At 46.2% G+C, this 16,998-nt stretch overlaps 2 protein-coding genes and 1 long non-coding RNA gene across 6 annotated transcripts in view; 2 read left to right on the forward strand and 1 right to left on the reverse strand.

Annotated features, from left to right (window-relative positions):
• LOC120381973 (zinc finger protein 850-like) overlaps positions 1 to 16,998 on the forward strand; it is a 754,134-nt gene that overhangs the window by 126,303 nt on the left and 610,833 nt on the right. The window lies entirely within an intron of this gene.
• LOC120381375 (kinesin-like protein KIF22) overlaps positions 1 to 16,998 on the forward strand; it is a 91,678-nt gene that overhangs the window by 62,934 nt on the left and 11,746 nt on the right. The window lies entirely within an intron of this gene.
• LOC120381979 lies at positions 103 to 14,917 on the reverse strand. Of its 4 annotated transcripts, XR_005588198.1 has the most exons (6): positions 14,610 to 14,917; positions 4,777 to 4,967; positions 4,610 to 4,703; positions 3,745 to 3,866; positions 3,492 to 3,579; positions 103 to 186 (listed from the first exon to the last, which is right to left on the reverse strand). It is a non-coding gene; the product is annotated as an uncharacterized LOC120381979 (long non-coding RNA). The 4 variants fall into 4 exon arrangements; XR_005588199.1 differs by lacking the exon at positions 4,610 to 4,703; XR_005588196.1 differs by having other exon boundaries at positions 4,610 to 4,967.

Raw genomic sequence — 16,998 nt, forward strand, 5'->3', positions numbered from 1 at the left:
TGGATTTTCAGTGGGTATAACAAGATCTGCACGTACCAGTGGCCCAGTCAGGGATGGGCTCGCTTTCATCATTATTGGCTGGATCTGAACACTGATGACTCCATAGTGATTTGGATTTACCTTGGGGAATCTGGGTTCTTTTGAGCCTAAAGGGAGCCCTTGATAGGAGTCAGTGACAGGAGATTTCTCAAACCATATAGAAAAAAGTTAGATATATAGCCTTAAAAAACAAACCACCCAATTACCTTATAATGATACTTCTATGTAGTGGTGCTGATGAGACAGCTCGAGTTTCTAGAAAGAACCCACTGTTGATTTTGATTAGTCTATTAGTTATTTAATGATAGAACTATCCCAGATTCCAGGAGCAGGAGATTTACATTGTGTACTCCAAGGATAACTGGTGCCAAGAGCAGGTGGTAGGACAGCAACTGTCAGCACCGACAAGTTTATTAATATACACAGCATTGCTGCTATCCATACAACACTAGGTTTGAATCACACGTTACTGTTCTGCCATGAGTCTCCATGGGCAGGAGAATGAAATAGATCCTCTGCCCTGGAAGGAACAAAGATGAGCCATGGAAAACAGAAAGTGGCAATGGTGTGACTCCGGCATGTCATGTTTATACCTGATCTTCAATCCCACTCCAAAAAACACCAGATCCAGAGATCACCCCTGTCCGTTTATGGGAAGGCAACAATAGCCACATGATAATTCAGAAGAAATATACTGGTTAAATAATTTGGGTTGGGATTTTTCAATTGAGCCTAACTTCCTTAGATTCTTGTCAAAGCTCAGTTACCAAAAATAAATAAATAAAAACTTAACCTCGACTGGCATCCACATGCTCCAAAAGCAATACTGTAGGGCATTGTCCTACAGTAACCACACACAGCAGAACGTTTCTGAGCTGTAAATACCATTGCTATAGGGCAAAGACCTACAGAAAGTGCAGCTTCCCTGTAACTGCAGAGGGCAGCCTCTGTAGCCACCCAGAAAAGGCTTACAAGCTTAGCTCTAGTCTTAAACTGCATGATACAGCACAGAAAGTCACTCCATACGCCAGTGGAGATCCTTGTCTTGTAAAAGAAGAGCACACTCCGCGCCCCCCCCCCCCCCCGCATGCACACCCACCCTGTAGGGGTGGAGCAGGCTGCTTTGGCGGTGCTTCCAACTCATGCCAACGGAGAGGGTTTGTGGAGGGAGGAATTAAGACTTGAACATGGATCTCTCACCTAGTAAGCTACCAAGCTGTGCTGAAGCGTAACACTTTCAGCTACAGGACTGCTGTATAGAACACAGTTTACTCAGTTTATCTGAGTCACATTTGATGTCAGACATGTGCTATTCTATAATTAACCTGAAAAAAAAATCAAGCTAAGCGTAGAGACTCATCTAAAGCCATGTGGTGCTGATACCATTTTTTAAAAATGAGCTGTATACAATCAAAAATACCAACATCAACAATATCATTCTTGAAAACGCAGCAAGTTGCCCTGTTTTTTCACTGTTCAGAAGCGTCATCTTTCATGCAACTAAAAGCAGAGGCAACAATTACTCCGATTCTAAACTCACTGATGCTTGTCTATGCAGTACACTGTACAGGACTGAGCACCATTAGCTGTTTGATAGTTCTTAGGGTAGGAGGTGGGAAGATGGACTGTCACAGGACGTGATCCTTCCATCTCACTCACTCCTTTCAGCAGCAGAGGCAAGGAAGCTACTTATCGCAGCCTGCTTAGTGCTTCTGGTCTACAGCAGCAAAATCTCCTGAAAAGCACACACCCCTAAGGGGCTTCGTACAACCATAAAGTGCTTCAGGAGTCAGACCTTTTTCAAACCAAGGGAAGGAGTCGCTGACTCAGTGTTACACATCTTCCTCACACAAAGAGAGCAGAAACGTCTTGCACTAGTTGTCAGAAACTACGCATAGGGGACAAAAGTCAACATTTGAAGAGCCACCCACTTATCCACCTTTGAATCCCTTCTTAAAGTCTCACTCTGCTGTGACGCCTACAAATTGTTTCCATTCGGCATGGGAGAGGCAAGTGCCAAGAAGAGACTTGCATTTTTCTGATAGCCTCTGTTCATCGTGTAACTTCATTCCACTCACCCTCTCCATTTGTCCACTTGTCACGTCCAATCTGACCCCTGAACTGTAATCTCGCTGGAGCACGGAGTGTTACTTGTTTCTCTAGAGCCTAGTACTGTGGGACCATGACAGGAATTCCTAGTCATAATAGAAGCTATAAGACAACATGAAGTTTAACATTCAACTCCTGACTACAGGTAAGTGCAACACCTAGTCATTTTTAGAAAGAAGCGCAAGAACCCATGAGACAGTCACTTAGGCCAATTTCACTGTATAGAGCGGTTGCTGAGAGCAGAAAAAAAGGGCTTTGTTCCAGCATGGCTGAGCAGGAGCAGTTCAAAATGAGACCCACCCCCTGCTGCAAGGATATTTCTTATGTGAACCCAATAAAGAGTCCCTCATTTTTCCAGTGAGCTCTAAAATACAGTCACAGAATACAAGACAAGTCAAGTTTCAGATAGTATCAGGCATCTGACAACTAGATGTTATGGATGAGGCAGTAGCTGGCTGCTTGAAAAAGCAAAGCTGATCTCATTATGCCTTAAGTCTAGCTTTTCAGTTTGATTCACCAAACACATCTAAGCTAGAAACACAAGGGTGTTTCAACTCCAATGGTGGTAGTTAGAGAGTTTCAAGCAACTGGAGATACATGGAAGTTTCTCAGCTACTTGGGGTGACTAGTGAGAGGCTACAATACAGCACCAACTCCCAGGATTCCTCAGGATCTAGTGCCATTATGTGGCCATTTCCTATCACTTGGTTTAAATTCCAAACCAAGGAATTCTCTCCACCGTTTCTGTGTTGAGCCAAGTTTCTTATGGCTGCTCAGATAAGAGACATCCCTGCCCTCTTAGAAGGAGAATGGCCCAAACAAACACGAAAGGCCTCCACCGACCCAGGAAATTAGAGCCCAGTAGATACTGGAACCCTTGTCTTTGCTCAGGCTCTTGGCTCACCCACCTCCACTGTTATATTCAGCCATTTACTGGGAATAATAGCAACAGATTTTAGTGGCTTGCTTTTATTGTTCCGCCGTTCCTGCTCTTCAGGACTCTGTTCCTCCTGTTAACAAGTCCAAGTGATAAACAGATCACCCTGTTTTCACTTCTATTGAATCTGACTTGTCCTATACGAGAGGCCCTAGTCTCCCGTTCATCCCCTCCCTCAGTAGGATGGACACTACCCAATGATGGGGACAGACACTCTCTCCACAGTGGAGGAACAGCAGCAATTCTTTGTTAGACTCCAAGGGAGCCTCTTGCTGATTTGGAGATTATAGGCCTCACAGCTACCCTTCACTAGGAGAACGCAGCTGGTGAAGCTAAAGGCATGCTCAAGGCCAGAGACATAAATAGAATAAAGTCCACTGCACAACACAGAGTTTCAACTCCCCACCTTCTTTTGGTTTTGCTCCTCCTCTGTAACCACTGCCAGCTCCATCTGCAGGTGAAGGGCCTTCCCCTTCTCTTGCGGTTTATGACTCCTGGTAAATTAAAGCATAACCAAGTGAGTCACAAAGGACCCAGGTCACTTCCCATCCAGGATGCTCCGATACCTGCCTTCTGGTACTGACAAGATCTGCTTTGCCATTCTTGTCGCTCTGCCCCCTTCCCTCTTCTCAGGGGTGTGGAAACAGGCCAGCTCTCACCTCTCCTTTGCCTGTTCCTGCTCTGCCAGTTTCTTCAGCTCCGCAATCTTCCTCCCTTTGTCGTGCTGCTCATCCTCTCTCCTCTTCTGCAGTAGCTCCTGCTGCTTGTGTTCATCCTCCTCCTGGGAAGGCAAAGCAAGTCCACTTCTTCTGTGCTAAATGGGGAGGGTTATGGGTCAAGTGCCCTTTCCTAGCCTTAACCCATAACCTACTCTGACCCTCCTCATCACCACCACTAGTGCCCTGGGACCTTAGTTGTGCAGCCCCCTCTTCCTGCCCCTCATATCTGCTGCTATATAAAGAGGGACGTCACCACCCCCAGCACCTATTGCACCTGTGTCTAGGGGACAGCACAAAGTTACCCATCTCCAGAATTCATTTAGTCATGGAATTGCTAGCAAGTCTGGGATGGAATTATGCACCTGGGCTTTCCTAGTCCCTTAGAGGAAATGGAGGGCTGAGTGTTTGGAAAAATACCTACGTCTGAAAATGTCAGCCCTATGGAAAAGCGTATATGAAGGAGAAGTCAGTAAAAACCATCATGCACATTTATGGTGCTATGCCACTCATAATGGTGAGCTGCATTAGAACATACGTGGAGAGTGACCATACCCCACCCTCACTGGGAAGGAAAGAAGGCACTTCAGTCACAAAAGGACTAGGAAATTGGGGGTGGGGTGGAAGAGTCTATGCGTGTGCAAGTAAATCTATTCTGACATACTCATTGGCCTGTTCTCCTACAGCTATTTACTGGTTATTGTTCTGCCCTCTTCCCCATATGAAGCACACTGTGCAGATTTCCCATCATTCTGTTTTTCCAACGCAAACTCTTCTCCTTACAGATGGGACCTAATCTTGCTCTTACCATCTGCAGCGCTCTGTTTTCGGGTCTGCACACCCCCAGTCGTCTTAGCTAATTTTTTTTTCATCTTTTCTTCTACCACCTTCTCTTCTCGCACCTGAGAGAATCACACACATCAGGTCTGGACCCTGCCCAGCCTTGTACAAGCCAGTCTTGACATGTTTATCTACCATAGAAAGAAGAGTCAGGAGCTCTTCAGGAGTATGGGGCTCATCACATCCCACGGGGGGGAAGATGTCTGGAGTGGAGTGAAAGTCCAAAGCCCCAGTGAAGCGTGTACAGATTTTGAAGGCAGATGGCACCCAGTGCAGCGAGTTCAGCCTCAGAGTTCACAGGAGGAGAAGACCATCACCAGGAATGACTGGAAAGAGCACATGAAACAGAGTTACACAGAATCCAAGTTACAGAATGCCATATTGCTACGTGACCTTCATCAGAACAAGGGAGAGCCAGCAGGAAGATGGGCTTCCCTTTTGCTTGAGGTATAGTTTTCTAGCAGGCAAAGTGATGTGCAAAATGAACAGGGGACATGGAGGTGAGACGACCACAAATGCAAGATTCCTTCACTTTAGCCGAGTGGCCTAGCAATAATCAAGAACACGTGGTTGAGAGAAGCGTACTGAGGACTGTAGGTGGTTCTGGCTGTTAGTGCAAGGGAAAGATGCAGTCCTTTTGTCTTTCCCCATAACCTTGAAGGATGGATCCTGAAAAGATCTGCTTTATGCCCCATCACCCAGAATGGGAACAAGCGCTGTAGCTTGTTGAGTTTTCATCCTCAGTTGGAAGGAGGAAGAAAAGGGCTTCAGTGAATGACAACCTTCTCCCAGAGCTTAAGCCAGACCAACTAAGCTGGATCCCCAGGCTCTTGGGCTGCCCCTAGAACAGGGGTTTTCAAACTTGTTTTCTGGCGACCCAGTTGAAGAAAATTGTTGATGCCTGTAACTCAACGAAGCTGGGGATAAGGGGGGGTTGGGGTGTGGGAGGGGCTCAGGGCTGGGTTTTGGGGATGAGGGCTGCAGGGTGGGGCCAGGAATAGAATGAGTTTGGGCTGAATGTGACAGAGAAGCCAAGATTTCTCTACATGCAAAAGAAAGCTTTAAGGAGTTGATGTCAAGGTCGCAATATGTGTTGAGACTTTGATATTAGCTCACTGATAGGGGCAATGGAAGACCAGATTCATTATGATTTTAAGGTGCTCCTATGCCATGAAGAGGTTATAAAAATGCACATTTTCAAACCTGCAAAAATACATCCAAACCTTTGTTTCCCTACATGGTCTTCCCCTCACCTCAGTGCAACAGCTGATGCCACCAGTACCCCAGGACCAACCTATACTCCTGAGGGAATTCTGTGCCACGGTGCAATGCAGAATTTTACAGAAATTAATGTTGGCATGTAGAATTCCGGCCCCCTGAAATCAGCTGCAGAGAGGTTGGCCACCACTAGGGACTGCTGGACCAGCTCGCAAAAGGACTGTTTAGGGCAGGGGGTGGGTGAGTGAGTGATCGATCTGGAGGGTTCCCAGAAGCTGCAGTTCCTAGCAAGCCCTGAAAGAAGGAGGTGGCGGCACACAGGAAACTCTGCAAGCCCAGGACCCAGCATCAGGCTGCTTCTCCCTCTGGATCCCTGTGCTCTAGGAGGACAGGGTCTGAGTGTGTTGGCTGGAGTGGGGCATGGCTGGGCTCTGTGGGGGTAGGGAGGGAGTGAGTGTGTCTGACCCCCAGTTGGGCTCTGTGGGGGAGGGGGCAGAGAAGCAGGAATTGGGTTGTCGTAGGGGTTTAACTCTCTACTCCTAGGGTAGGGTGACCCAGACAGCAAAATGTGAAAAAGCGGGATGGGGTGGTGGTGGTGGTGGTAGTAATAGGAGCCTATATAAAAAAAAACTCAGGACCATCCCTATAGAATTGGGACGTCTGGTCACCCTATCCTAGGGAATGCATGCATCTGTGTGTGTACACACACACACACACACACACACACACACACAGGCAATTTTGAAATGAATTGTCAAAATAATTGAAACTGGCATGATTATATAGTGTTGTTTTGACAAATAAAATGTGCAGAATTTTAAAATATTGTGCACAGAATTTGTAATTTTTTGCCGCAGAATTCCCCCAGGAGTAAACCCACCAGGCAGCCATAAAGACAACTGCTACAGGGGAAACTATCCAAACCCAGTACTTGGCATGGAAGAGATTGTCAAAAGGATTTTCAATGGATTAAGCTAAAGACTACAGGCCGTCAATTTCATGCTGATGAAAGATACCAGCACGGCAATGCACTCCTGTGCACCCCTTACCCTGACACGGCCTATGCTGTACTCTTGCTAGGGACAGAAGGCTTTGCTCTCCGGTAACACCAGCATCTCTCACTCTGGAGGGAGCATCTCCAGACATCAAAGGGGAAAATCATCTTCATGACCCATTCAGTTTTTAGCCTCTCTGCCAAGACCACTGAGAGGAGAGTTTGGGTGCTGGATCGGACATTCAGTCAGCATACCAGAATGGGAAGAGTTGTGATTTAAGTTCGCTCCTTGGCCTTTTCTAATTGGCCCAATTTCTCATAGCGGTGGCCTTTTCTAATTGGCCCAATTTCTCATCATGTTCCTGGGTCTTAAAAATATTCCAAACAGCAGCTGCAGAATTGGCCCCATCCCACAAGGATCCGGCTAGATCCCTCTTCTTTCTAGAGGAAATAATCCAGGCCCTCTGTTGTGCTAATCTAATGGCAGCCCCTTGTGAACAATTTGGATACGTAGAGGTGATCTGAAAACTAGATAAAGGCAATGTAAACTTCACAGTCCCTAGTGTAGCATTAAGTACAGTCCACCGATATTCTGGCACATTTCCCCTCAGCGTAGGTCTATACCACATCTGTTGGTTGTAGACCTTCATATATTTCTGAGAGGCATTAATATCAATAGCATAAGAGGGAGTGTATTGCAATAAAGTACAGGTCACATTATCAGTCACTGGAATGGTCTCAATACAGGTAAAATTTCCAGTAGCAGAACAAACTCTTTGGGTAGTCGTTTGATTATTCACTAATTGGGTAACCAAATAACAATAAGGGACTCTTTCAGGTAACATAGCACAAATTCCAGGAATAACCATCATATCTACTTCACTATGAAATCCATCAATTTCATTTTTAAATTCTAGGGGCTGATTTGCAGTAATGTTATGGATCTCTATTGCCACTGATCCATTTGTTGTCCACTCAATGGTTCTCTCATATGAATGCTGTTGAACTTTAAAAAATAGGCTTTCTGAGCAATATTCTAATAAATCACTAAGATGGGAAGGTCTGGGCCAATGAATTTCATTAGAATATACAATTTTGTTTACATCTGGATAAATTACAGAAGTGATAGGGTTGAGGGGCTAGTGGGGGTAACCTTTGTGGTAGCAAGGCGCTTTCGGTAGTCATCATCTGAAAGCCAATTAGGGAGGGCAGTACATCCCCAGGGTACTTGTCCATAAGCACAGAGCCCTGCCCCTGGAAGAAATCCAAGCCACCATTCAACCCCACATGCCCAAGCACGCTCCCCACAGTTCCCTCCTTGCCAATAAATGATGCTGCGTTTCTTCCACCAGGGCCAGTTCATAATGTCTCTTTTAGTCAGGAATCCCTGGACTCTGGAGGTGTTTGCAGAATGAATGCACCTTCTTTTCTCCCCCAAAAGCAATTGTGGTCTAGCACGATAAGGGGAAGAGGGTTGTAATGTTGGAATTCCATTAGAAAAATCCAAAGGCACAGTAGATCTGTCAGAGGATAAGGGAGAGGTTGCTAGCACGTCACCTTGTCCTCTTCTTCCGCTGTCCAGCAGGCACAGCAGGGCTAGAAGAAGGAGTACGTTGATCATCAGTAGGAGTGTCCTCCCGAGGTGGAGGGGTCTTTTTGCAGTGCGATGCATGGGTCCAGGCAGGTAGTCCTTGACACTTCACAGCAGTGTTGGTAGTCAACAGGACTTGGAAAGGGCCTTTCCAGCGTGGAGCCAGGGCAGTCTTTCGTTGATGGACCTTTATGTAGACCCAGTCTCCCGGTTCCAACGAGTGGCAAGGTTGCACAGGATCCTTCGGTAAGGCTTCCTTCACCTGTATATAAAAAGACTTAACACATTTCATTAGTGCCTGACAATACTTAAGCATTATGTCATCCATCAAATGAATGTCCATCTGAGCTAAGGTCAGTGGGGGTGCAGTTGGTAGTCGCATTGGGCGTCCTGTCAAAATCTCATGAGGGCTGAGTCCAGTCTTTCGATTGGGAATGGCTCTCATACTCATCAGTGCCAAAGGAAGGGCATCTGGCCACTTTAAGTTCGTTTCAGCACAAATCTTGGCCAGTTTATTTTCTAAAATCCCGTTCTGGCGTTCCACTGTCCCAGCAGATTGTGGGTGATGAGGGCAGTGAAGGTTGTGTTGGATCTGCAAAGCTGCACATAACTCCTTTACAATCTGTCCAGTAAAGTGAGTTCCACGATCACTGTTGATACTCACAGGGATGCCAAAATGTGGTACAAAATCCTTAAGCAGAAGTTTCACAACAGTCCTGGCATCTGCCTTCCTGCAGGGAAAAGCTTCAACCCAATTGGTAAATACATCAACTAAAACTAATACATATTCATAACCACAACATTTAGACATTTGAATAAAATCAATCTGAATATTTACAAAAGGTCCCCAAGGAGGAGGGTGGGCTTTACCAATGTTGTGTTGTTGACAAATCACACAGTGTTGACAGTAGGAATGGGCAACAGAAGGGAAAATGGGTGCAAACCAATCTCGGGCAACTGCAGCAACCATCCCCCCTTTGCTCACGTGTGCCATTCCATGGTATATGCGAGCAAGATAGGGCAGTAACATCTTCGGTGCCACCAGGCGACCATCCGGGGCCAAAGATGATCAGAATGTAAAATGCAGCCAGCAGCACTCCAAGAGTGCTTCTCAGTTCTTGATGCTGCCTCCTGGATCTTTGCCAGATCCTCAAGGGAGGCCAGTGAAGGCTGCTCTATCAGTACACAGGAATGTGCAGCCTGAGGTGCAGAAAGAGCCGCTGCTTTAGCTGCAGAGTCAGCTAGAGCATTTCCACGGGTAACTTCATCATGAGGGGTCTTGTGAGCAGTACATTTAACAACAGCTATAGCTTTAGGCAACAAAAGAGCATTCAAAAGAGCAGATACATAAAAACCATTCTTAATAGGAGAACCAGTAGATGTAAAAAAGCCTCTATATTTCCAAAGCAATCCGAAATCATGAACTACTCCAAAAGCGTAACGAGAATCTGTATAGATAGTGACCGTTTGATCTCGAGCCAGAACACAAGCTCGAGTCAAAGCCACAAGTTCAGCTACTTGAGAGGAAAACACTGAAGAAGGGAAAGCACTTTCAACAACAGCACAGGAAGTACAGACAGCATAACCAGCAACTAATTTACCCTTGGAATCTCGCAAACACGACCCATCCACAAAGTAAAGGAGATCAGGATTTTGTAGAGGCACATCCAGTAAATCATCCCTCGGACGAGTAAGAACAGATGTTACAAATACACAATCATGCGGGTCTCCATCTTCAGGCCCAGGCAACAAAGAAGCTGGATTTAGAACGGGGCAACGAGCCAAAGTAATATGAGAGGAAGAAAGCAAAATTAGCTCATATTTGATAAGACGAGAAGTGGATAAATGCTGTGTCTTAGATTTCAACAACAGCGCAGCTACAGCATGTGGAACACACACAATCAAAGGAGAGCCTAATACCAGAGATTCAGATACCTGAACAGAAAGGGCCGCGGCCCCCACAGCCCGTAAACAAGGGGAAAATCCTACCGCCACAGCGTCCAGGGCAGTACTGTAGTAAGCAATTGGACGGTGTTTGTCTCCGTGCTTTTGCGTTAGTACAGCCAAAGCAAACCCATTACGCTCATGACAGAAAAGAGTAAATGGTTTAGTATAATCAGGAAGTCCCAGGGCCGGAGCAGTAGACAGTCTCTGTTTAATAGCAACAAAAGCACTCTCAACCTCTGGAGGCCAAGGAAGTGGCTCAGGGGTACCAGACTTAGTCAGATCCTACAAGGGTTTAATCACTGTTGCATAACCTAAAATCCACTGTCTGCAGTATCCAGTCATGCCCAGAAAAGTACGCATTTGAGAAACAGTACCAGGCCTAGGCATATTCAAAATAGCTGAAATATGAGAGTTTGATAAATGACGCTTGCCATGAGAAATATCATGACCAAGATAATGAACCGTCTCTTGACCTCTATTTCAGAAGTTTGTCCTAAGAAAAAACAGATTGGACCAAGATTGCAAATTGTAAACAAAATAAGGGAGAATCCCCTGCTGATTATCTTGATAGACTAACAAAGGTCTTTGAACAGCAGTCGGGAATTACTGATCCAGCTGATAATGCCAGGGAAGCGGTAGGAGCTGCTTTTGTTCAGGGACTCTTGCCAAAGGTTCGCGCGACCTATGAAGAGAGCAGAGAGCAACAGAAGGGGATCCAGAATAGGCAGAGTGATGTGGGGCCGTGGAATCTACTCACCTTGCTGGCTGGGCTGAGCGAGGCTAGAGTCTCGCTTACAGGAGAAGAAGTGGCCTTATCATATGAAGGAGAGTGGTCAGTCTTCTAGCTGTTGCCCATTACTCTCTCCGAAGACCGCGTTATAAGGAAACGGTGGATGAGCGATGTAAAGGGTGTGTTGCATCGAAGCAGCACAGGAAACATCACTCTTGGTCTCCACTGCAGCCTTTGTTTTATACAACCCCTCCTGCGTACTCAGCACCATCAAGTGATCCGTGATGCTTATGTGAACACACCACATATTCAGAACACGCAGCCATGAAGATGCTAGAAAAAGGGGATGGGATGAAGCGCGAAGGATGGAGGGTTCCTAGACTTACAAAACAATAGTTGAGATAAAGCCTATCTTACTAAGCAACCACAATGTTATTCTCCAGCCCCAGCTTCAGTAAGTGATAGATGCGAGTTTCTCACAGCCAGCATCAGTGACGCAAGGTGGGGCAGGGCATGCGCCACAGTCGAAAGTGTATTGTGTACTGTCCATACCCAGCACCATGTGAAAGGTTTAGTTTGCTTGGAAGAGTTTTTGTACATTAGCTTAGTTGTAGTGCCAGAATCTGTTGCCACTTTTCCCCAACTACAGAAGATGCTGTAGATTTCACAAGATCAAACAGAGCCTCAGAGGGACAAGAGGTTGAAAAAAGGACAGATCTGAGAGCAACAACTGCATTTCAATTGGCTTTGGTGGATCTTTTACTACCATTCTCTTGTGCAGGTAGAAGAATCAGCAGCTGCAGAAGCGAAGGAAAGAGCCAAGCCATTAGATATTTTAGACACTTAAGATATAGTCTGTTCAAACTAGTCTATGAAGTTGCTGTGCCGCCATCTTTAGCCACCCTACTCCTCCCCTCCAAGCAGCACTTAGAGATTTACAAACAGTTCCTTACTTCAGCCCTGGGGGGGGGGGGGGAGAAGAGGGTGCTATTCCCATCCAGAAAATGGAAAGCAGACACAAGTGACTTGCACAGTCATACCTAGGTTCTAGTCCCATCTGTGCCCAATTCACTAGGCCATGCCGCCTCTCAAGAGACCTATTTTGTATTCAACAGATGAAAATCTATAACCCAAAAATGTTGGTACATTATGTGGATTTGAAACCCCCTTTGAACAATCATACCAAAGCTTTCAACCAAGGTACCTGACAGATAACAACTTAGTCATTCCAGCTCACTAGTCTATTTCTTCTCTCCCCCGGCCTGAGGCCAAGGAGGAACATACTGGATACTCGAGGGCGGTTCTAGTGGCTTGGCATTCTGGGGCTGCTCCTTGCTCTTAGAAGTGCCACTCTTTTTCAAATGGCTCTCTGTGAAGAATGCTACAGTTAGTTCTACATGAAAGGCTTCCTACAGAAGAGGTCCAATGCCAGAGGTTCTTGTCTTCATGGCTCCCAAGACAAGCCTCATAAAAATACTGCAGAACATTACTGCTAAGAGCTGTGCCAATCAGAAACCTTACACTGAGCTAAAACAGGAGCACACTAGCTATTTTAAACACAAGTTTTGTATCTGTGCATTAATCAACATCACAAGGAATAGTATTAGAGTATGCATCTGGTATGATCACACACCGCTCTATGCAGAGACCCTTTGATGAGACAGATAGCATGTTAGTCCATAGGAGGACTCTGCACACTCCACCCCCACCCAATAGGCTGCTCTAACAGAATCCTCCAACCAATGCCTCTCATGGGATTACACACTTCCTACAGTGAAAGCTGATCCCATCTCATAGCGCCTCACTTTGAGGCAGAGTGAGACGGGAGGGGCTGCAATCTCCTCTTATTCCTCCTCAGTTTGTTTCATGTATCTCAAGAGCGTTACTAGTCCAAACACTAATTACTTTTGCTCTTAAACACGAGACACTGAACCAAACTGAAGCTTTTAAGATATTTTCCTCTACAGTTCCCCACCCATTAGTTGCTCAGACTGAAGTGGTTTGTATAGACTGTCCAATTTCTCTCATTTAGATCTTACACATTGATGAAAAACTCTGCTGAATGATCTAGCACAGGACAAATCTTACTCTGCTTTGGAGACAGCAAAGAGCCCTTGCAGGGTAAGTTAGTCGGTCTTGCATCTTTGCCACCTACTGACCTATCAGATCTTTCATAAACCCCCAAGGGACCTCCACAGTCCCAGGCTTCCTTGCTGCTCCATCAACAGAGTTTTAGCAATATTTACTTTTACAGTTTCCTGCCTGCTGCTCTGTCCCATTCGGTGGTTCAGTCTGAGCTGACTGTCCTGCAACAGGGCTGCCTTCATTTGGAATAATGAAGGTTTTCCGCAGGTGTTTTGGAGCCTGTAGGAGAAGGAAGCAGACTTTAGCAAGACCCCCCCACAGAAACAGGGGTTCAGCAAGCATTCTGTGTCCTGGGAAGGGGGGAAAGGAAGGTTGCAAAGCCAGTGACTCTGGATGCATTCTGCACTGATTGCAGCCCTGCTGCTAACAAGCCAGGAACTGCTCTTTTTGGTTTGTAGTGGCAGGAGGGCAGACCCACCGAGTGATGTTCTGCCTACTACGGACACAGGATGCCTGCTCATGGAGCAAAGACACAGCAGGGACAGGGTGTTACAGACACCACCCCTCAAAGAGTCAGATTTGTCCTTCCTCCACCGGGACTTTAAGATCAAGATTTTTTTAGACTGACTACGTTGTCTCAGGCTGGGCACCCAAACTTCCTAGAGAGGTCTGATTTTCAGAGTCTCAGCAATTTCAAGGGGCGGTGGGGAGATCCCTTCAAGAGTTTCTAGTTGCACACCCACACCCACAAACGGAGGCATCCAAGATCACTAGTCACTTTTGAAAATCTTGGTCAAGCACCTTTAAGTATCACTTTTAAACAGCCCTAGATTGAGGCTGCAAGCGATTCCCAGCTACTAGGGAGGCAACAACCTCCCTGCACCAGAAGGATTAGAAAAGGCACAAACTCCATAGGCATTAGCACCTCTCCTCTCCTTACAAACCAAGCACTGCACTGTAACTCCCAATCCACATAGCTCTCTTGCATAGACATGTGTGAGAAGTGAGGAACGCTAGTGATTCAACCAGTAGCCTACACAATCTGGGTGCACAGGTCTTCAGACAGGTTCGTCAAAGCTCAATGGAAGCAAGTTGTAAAATGATGCTGACTTGGGAACTGAAATTATAAAATGTTCTGATACAAAACTTTAATTTTACTCAAGTTTTATGATAGTGCCTAGAGATTCCAATGGAGACTGGGGCCCAGTTGTGTTAGGCGCTGTACAAAACAGTAGAGCGGTAAGAATCTGTGCCTTAAGAAGCTGACATTGTAAACAGACACAAAAGGGTGAATAAAAAGGGATACAACATAAAAGCAGAAGATTGGAAACCAAGACATTGAGGGTAAGAGCCAGATTTTTAAAAGACAAATATCATTAAAAATCTGTCCCTAAGTGACTCACCCAAGATGATACAGGAAGTCTTGTATTTGAAGCCAGGTCTCTGAAGTCTCAGTGTAGTGCCAGAATATACCAAGAACCAAAGTTGAGAGGTCTTTACTTCCTTGGAAATTTTGACTTCTCAGACAGCTGAGACAGACCAATCCCCCAGACCCATTCTCCAGTGACAGTGATTCTATCAGTTCAGCAGAGAGATCTAGACTCAGGGACTAGCAGCTAAGAAGCAGTACAGTTAACTTACTACATTTGTCTTAGGAAAGCCCAACTTGGGCCTTACCTTGTCACATTCAGCATTTGGTTCCAGTTCAGGCCTGGGGGGGGGGGGGGGGGAGGGAGAGAGAGAGAGACAGAGAGACAGAGAGAGCGGTGTTTTGACAAGTGATCTGCTCCCACAGAGGAAGTAAGGAAATTATGGGTTTTATTCTTGTGGTGCTTCTGTCAGAGGCTTCTAGGCACCTTGGAAGAGCATGTTACAGGTGACCAAGACCACAGTCTGACAGTCTACTTCAGTATATTCATTATATCTAAGTGTAGTGGGGACAAGATATTCACTCTGATCAATGGAGGAACTGTTCGCACATGCTGGAGTCAAGAGTCATGCACTGAAGTCTAACTCTACAATCTTCAGGCAGAGAGTGCATTTACTTCAGCATGAGACCCACAGACAGACCCCTGTTTGAACAGGCCAGATGGGGGTTTATGCCCCTTGTAGAAGGTCTTAGCATTGCTCAGGTCAATAGGTAGAATATGCCACAGCCGTGGGGCACAGACAGGTGAACCTGCTCTACGCTGCAAGCCTTGGAGACCACAAACTGCACACCTCTCCAATCCGGTGATGAGGGTGGAAAGGGACATTAGTTCACAGGGTTCAGGAAGTTAGTAGCAGCAAAGAATCCTGTGGCACCTTATAGACTAACAGACGTTTTGCATGAGCTTTTGTGGGTGAATACCCACTTCTTCGGATGCAAGTAGTGGAAATTTCCAGGGGCAGGTTTATATAGGCAAGCAAGAAGCAAGTTAGAGATAACGAGGTTAGTTCAATCAGGGAGGATGAGGCCCTGTTCTAGCAGTTGAGTGAAAACCAAGGGGGGAGAAACTGATTCTGTAGTTGGCAAGCCATTCACAGTCTTTGTTTAATCCTGAGCTGATGGTGTCAAATTTGCAGATGAACTGGAGCTCAGCAGTTTCTCTTTGAAGTCTGGTCCTGAAGTTTTTTTGCTGCAGGATGGCAACCTTAATATCTGCTATTGTGTGGCCAGGGAGGTTGAAGTGTTCTCCTACAGGTTTTTGTATATTGCCATTCCTAATATCTGATTTGTGTCCATTTATCCTTTTCCTTAGAGACTGTCCAGTTTGGCCGATGTACATAGAGGGGCATTGCTGGCATATATTACATTGGTGGACGTGCAGGTGAATGAACCGGTGATGTGGCTGATCTGGTTAGGTCCTGTGATGGTGTCGCTGGTGTAGATATGTCGGCAGAGTTGGCATCGAGGTTTGTTGCATGGATTGGTTCCTGAGCTAGAGTTACTATGGTGCAGTGTGCAGTTACTGGTGAGAATATGCTTCAGGTTGGCAGGTTGTCAGTGGGCGAGGACTGGCCTGCCACCCAAGGCCTGTGAAAATGTGGGGTCATTGTCCAGGATGGGTTGTAGATCCCTGATGATGCGCTGGAGGGGTTTTAGCTGGGGACTGTATGTGATGGCCAGTGGAGTCCTGTTGGTTTCTTTCTTGGGTTAGTCTTGCAGTAGGCGGCTTCTGGGTACACGTCTGGCTCTGTTGATCCGTTTCCTTATTTCCTCGTGCGGGTACTGTAGTTTTGAGAATGCTTGGTGGAGATTTTGTAGGTGTTGGTCTCTGTCTGTGGGGTTAGAGCAGATGCGGTTGTACCTCAGGGCTTGGCTGTAGACAATGGATCTTGTGGTGTGCCTGGGATGGAAGCTGGAGGCATGAAGGTAGGCATAGCGGTCAGTAGGTTTTTTGGTATAGAGTGGTGTTTATGTGACCACCACTTATTTGCACCGTAGTGTCTAGGAAGTGGACCTCCCGTGTAGATTGGTCCAGGCTGAGGTTGATGGTGGGGTGGAAGCTGTTGAAATGGTGGTGGAATTTTTCCAGAGTCTTTCCCATAGGTCCAGATGATGAAGATGTCATCAATGTAGCGTAGGTAGAGAAGGGGTGTGAGTGGACGGGAGCTAAGGAAGCGTTGTTCCAGGTCAGCCATAAAAATATTGGCATATTGTGGGGCCATGCGGGTGCCCATAGCGGTGCCACTGATCTGGAGATATATATTGTCATCAAATTTGAAATAGTTGTGTGTGAGGATAAAGGCACAGAGCTCAGCAACCAGTTGTGCTGTGGCATCATCAGGGATACTGTTCCTGACAGCTTG

The sequence above is a fragment of the Mauremys reevesii genome, linkage group 14, assembly GCF_016161935.1.
Source record: "Mauremys reevesii isolate NIE-2019 linkage group 14, ASM1616193v1, whole genome shotgun sequence".
Classification (NCBI taxonomy): domain Eukaryota; kingdom Metazoa; phylum Chordata; order Testudines; family Geoemydidae; genus Mauremys; species Mauremys reevesii.